General features: G+C 30.2%; 1 pseudogene; it reads right to left on the bottom strand.

The window, feature by feature from the left end:
* Nucleotides 1–3173: 3173 nt before the first annotated feature.
* LOC149190853 (uncharacterized) lies at nucleotides 3174–4099 on the bottom strand (annotated as a pseudogene).
* Between the last annotated feature and the right edge of the window lie 1638 nt (nucleotides 4100–5737).

Here is a 5737-nt window from a genome sequence, read left to right as displayed (position 1 = left end):
ATATGTTTTTAATTTTTTTCAATTATGTTTATTTTATTTAAGCTTTATGTTTTTACTTAATGTTTTTTATTTTTTTAATTTAATTTGATTTTTTTTTTAATTATTTAAAATTTTCATTTTTGGCCTAACTTTCTAATTTTTATTTTTATTTTTGTATATTTGTTTATTACTTTATTTATATATATATATATATATATATATATATATTTTGGTTTTCTTTCACGTTTTATCTTTTAAATTAATTTTTTTTCCTGTTATTTGTTATGTTTGATTTATTTTTTTGACTTTTATGTATATTTTTACATTTGTGTTTTTTTTGCCATGTTTTTATATTTGTTTTTTTTACTATGTTTTTTAATTTTTATATGTTTTAATATCTATTACTATATACTTGTTATTATTTTTTTTTATTTTTTTTGGGTTTTTATTTTTGTTTTTTTTTTCAATGTTCATTTTTTTTTTTTTTTTTTCTCATGTTTATTTTTTGTTTTGTTTTGTTTTTAATGTATATTTTTGTTTGCTAATTATTATTCTTAAACCTTTTTTGTATGTGTGTTTTTTTCAATGTTTTAATTTGTGTGTTCTTTTCTATTTTTCATTTTTATTATTTCCACGACTAGTAACCCAATCCCATTATGTCTTAATTTGATTGTTGATCTTAAAGTTTTTGTTATAAAGTATCGAGTCTGCCCTCACAATGTGTGAATTTCATGGTTGGTATTTAAGTTTTCATTACAATGGGTCGAGTTTGCATACATTGTGTGTAAATTTGATGGTTCACTTCTAAATTTTTGTTGCAATGTGTCAAGTTGTCTCAGGCTAAGATTTTAAAGTCGTCATATTTTTAACATTTAAAAAAGAAATTACTCCTCGTACAATGACTCTTTCATTCAAGTATTCATTTTTAAATGTTTTCAGTCATAAAAATTTTCCATAATGTCATGGTTGAAAAATTGTCAAATTTTAAATTTTTCTGACATTCTAGTATTCCAGCATCAACATTTTTCGTTTTTAGGTTATTTTCATGTTTTTTTGGGGTTTTTGGGCAAGATTTCTCGTTTTGAGTTTATAGTTCCCGTTTCAAAGTTTACATTGTTAACAGTAAATATAAAAGATAATACCTTTCAGATAATTTTGACCTTATACACAGGCAACCTTTAAATTTCCTTAATGATTGTGGTTTTGACAATAGTTTCCATACATTAAGCTTTAGCATGGGTATAATATTAACATAACGCGATTAAATGTGGGGATAGTTTGAATTGTGGTTCATCTTGACAGATTTTAGAAGGAACATACCTATACAACATCTTATTTTCTCAATATATCCTCATACCCATTGTCTACATGAAGGTTTGCGAATGGTTGCATTAATTGAATAAGGAGGGTCATTCCTATGGATGAGAATGTTCAAAAAGATTCTAGCCTTAGAGAGATTTGTAAATTGGTTAGCCTCCTTCACTTTCAAATTTTGTAAATTGATATCCTATCAATAAAGTGTTTTCTGTTTGAACATGAAATGGTGCTATTTCTCAAATTGGTCATCTTTTGAGCAGGAATTTCATAATTATTGTTTTCTTATCTCCTTATACACTTCCAACTATTAAAATTCCTTAATCATTGTGGTTTTGACAATAGTTTGCATACATTAAGATTTAGCAAGGGTATAATATTGCAAGACTTCCATATGGACAAGCTTATTTATCATCTTCATAATAAGGTCATCACCTTAAGTTTTATTGTGTTCTTATCATAGATAGAGAATACATTATTGAAGAATCAACTAAAGAGTAAAGTTTTCATGTTCGAGATGCCTATGGATGAGAATGTTCAAAAAGGTTCTAGCCCTAGAGAGATTTGTAAATTGGTTTGCCTCCTTCACTTTCAGATTTTGTAAATTGATATCTTATCAATAAAGTTTTTTTTGTTTGGACATGAGATGGTATTATTTCTCAAATTGGGCTAGCATGTTGCCCTGTTCTTGGTCATCTTGTGAACAGGAATTTCATAATTACTATTTTTACCTTAGAGATACAACAATAAAGATAAAATATAGTACCTTTATGATAATTTTGACCTTATACACAACCAACCTTTAAACTTCCTTAATGATTGTGGTTTTGAAAATAGTTTCCATACATTAAGCTTTAGCATGGGTATAATATTGACATAGCACGATTAAATGTGGGGATAGGTTGAATTGTGGTTCATATCCATAGATTTTAGAAAGAACATACCTATACATCACCTTATTTTCTCAACATATCCTCATACCCATCGTCTACATGAAGGTTTGAGAATGGTTGCATTAATTGAATAAGGAGGGTCATTTGAATGACTAGAGATAGTTTGATCAACTTAGGACATTCATTCAACTAATTGTAGAAAGTTTGAATAACTAAGGAGGGTCATTTTACCATTGGAATATCAATTTCCAAATATGTGACCCTATTACTCTGTATTGTAGAGAGCTTTGTAACTACTATAACTAGCATAAGTTTGTACATGATTGCTTCATATCATGGATTTCTAAGCTACATCACTTCCTTTTTTATATGCCAGGAACAATGAATTGAGTCAACTTCTACCTTGCTTACATTAATAACTGAACAGGAATAGATGTCCATCAAGTTACAAGCCTCATAAAAGGCACTACTCATTTCTAATGCTTGCCATCCACTAATGTTCTTGTCCTTGTATTAAAATGTGCAATGATGCTTATCTCATTATACACAACCAATATTTAAAATTCCTTAATGATTCTTGTTTTTCCATGAAAACCCTTCCTTATTTTCTATGCATTATGGATATTATATGATGAGTCTTTGTTTTAGGATAATGTCTAGGTCACTTGAAATAGGACGATAAAATGTGGGGATAGGTTAAATTGTGGTTCATGTTGATAGAAAGTTCATCAAAACCACAAGATAATGAAAATTGTTAATAGGAAATCAAGTAAAAAGTCTTCTTTGTGATCCCACTGCAATGATATGATATATAGCAATGAAAATCTCTTGTGGGATGCTCCATATATATATATATGACATGCTTTACATGCCAACCCTTCATATGTCCCTGTCAATAATGCCAACCAATATAATCTGATACTACTCAGTAAATTTGCAACTGGAAGTATAAGAGCATATATAATATATCTAAATGATGCAACCAAATCAATATGTAACATGATACACAATAATAAGTTGTGTAAGTTTTTCTATTTTTATAGCTTGATGTTCTGCTTGTCTCTCTAATAAGCCAACTTCCCTCTTGAGCTGCACAATTGAAGATTCAACAGTTTGAAGATTTGCTTTAAGCCTTTCATTTTCTTCATAAACATTTAGTGCATCGTTGTTGGTATAATGATTTGAACTCCACCCATATTTCCATTCACCACTTGACCTTTCTGTTTACCTTGAACATGCCAATTATTGACCAATACTGTTAAATGATTCTGTAGGCTTGCAAATATGGTTAGGAGGTGAAAGAAACCTTGTTGCATCTTGATGAATTCCACCTTTTTTGCTATCAATTTCATGAGTATTAGGCACCTCTTGTCTTGGACCTGAAGGTGATAGAACATCATCGACAACACAACCTCTATAGTTTCCATTTCCTTCAGTACTTGGTTGATTGGATGAGATGTCTAGACCATCAGAACTCAAGTGTATTGCTGAGGTGGCACGGGATGTGTCCTTAACATTATGGTCGTCTACATTGTCTTCAGTATCTAATGCATTTCTATGAGGTTCGTTGTCAACAGTCTGTGGTATATGAAAACCTCTTTCGGTAATCTCTCTTTGCTGCTCAAATTCTCTAAATCTTGTCTTTGAAGTAAGTGGTTGGACTGTACCATGTAAAGTAGTACCGAAAATGTAGCTTTAAAGGGGAAGAGAGACAACGTTGGCTTTACAACTTCTGCAAAATCTGCTAAGTTGATGCTAGCCTCTCCAAGGATGCCATGCCGAGAGGAGACCATTGAAACAACAAGCTTGAATAGATTTTCATGAAATTTTTTGGTTTTGGCATCCTAAAGAAGTCTCGTTGTTTCATATATAGGGTCAAACCATTTGCAACTCCCATTGTGGATAGAATCCATCCACTAATGTTCTTTTCCTTGTATTAAAATGTGCAATGATGCTTATCTCCTTATACACAACCAACCTTTAAAATTCCTTAATGATTTTGGTTTTGACAATAGTTTCCATACATTAAGCTTTAGCATGGGTATAATATTGCAAGACTTCCAAAAGGACAAGTTATTTATCATCTTCATAATAAGGTCATCACCTTAATTTTTAATGTTTTCTTATCATAGATAGGGAATACATTATTGCATTTAGCCATAGTTATCCTATTCACTAGTCTCTTTAATGGATAAAGTGGAATTGCTTGAATGTTTCTTATTCATTGTTAAATATTTCCTTTAAGATATTGCTAACATTTGTGATATATAATTTTCACAACAAAATGTTTGAGCATTAAGGTTATTTGTAAATTTTAGATATCAGCGAGAAGAAGCAAGAATTGAATGAATATTTCCAGATTTTTGGTTCTTTACAGCATTTAGAAAATGTGAATAGATATGTTGATATTTAGGTCATTGACATAATGAACACAGTAAAAGTTATCATGCAGGTAAGTTTGCATAAATTTGTAAGCATGATAAAATGAATCACTTCAAAAGGATGCATCAATGCATCTTAACATTTTTTTGTTAAAATATTCAATGATGTTTAATTAATTTTAAAGGGGTGAAATTGAAGTATTCCTTTAAGCTTTATCTTTTGAACAAAATTTAATTTGTAGGCTCCACATTCTATGATGTATCATATCTGTAGTATTTACAATCATCTTAGAAGAATGCACTGTTAAAAATTTCAACCCTCTCTTTTCCGCTCTATGAAATAGTATATGTTTTGCTCTCAAATGTTGTGTATTTTTTATTTCATATTTTTTGCTGTGAATACTCAAAAATATATTATTGGATGTATTTGAAGTTATGATACATAGGTAATTTCCTTACAATTAGTCTTTATAAATTTTTACTATGGCATAGCCTTAATCATATCCTTTAATACTATTTCACTTCATAATTGCACAAGGATGGTCTCAAATGCATTTCAACTCAATGCTTAGCTGCATATACAGAACCCCAAGAGTGATACTGGGTACTTGCCCCACCGTCTTCTCATGGTAAAGGCTTAGTGCTCCACCTCTGGGCAAAACCAATCCCATATGGTTATTCCAAAATCAAAAACATTATTTGACTTTTTTGAATTCAATCTCGATATCGACAATAGGGCATTGCTTAAATCACCTTCCTTTCAAATGATATAGGGAAACAGATTTTTGAATGTACTTGTAAATCATTATATCTGATCCTCTGGAAGGCATGTCAGTAACAATAATTTTGGTATCATAGTTTTGAATTAAATATGCTCTGTGTTCAGCATCACTAAGTCCAACATGATTAGAATGCCAGCCAACAACACTGAGTTTTGAATTCAATATGATCTATGTTCAGCATCACTAAGCCTAATAGGATTAGAACACCAGCCAACAGCTCTATCAAATCCATTTCTAGAACGCTGGTAATTTCGATAGCCTAAATTATTTACTCTTTATTTTTTAGAACAAAAGGACCATATTGAATGACTGGTTCATTCAGTGGTTGCCCCCCAATTAGGAGAAAAACATTTATACATTTATAATATCAATGGCATACTTTGTGCTT

Source organism: Pinus tabuliformis, chromosome 3_1 (assembly GCF_031772625.1).
Source record: "Pinus tabuliformis cultivar Carrire ecotype Pingquan chromosome 3_1, CPIR1, whole genome shotgun sequence".
Taxonomy (NCBI): Eukaryota; Viridiplantae; Streptophyta; class Pinopsida; order Pinales; family Pinaceae; genus Pinus; species Pinus tabuliformis.
Note: the sequence above shows the minus strand (reverse complement) of the source record. Positions and strands in the feature narration are given on the sequence as shown.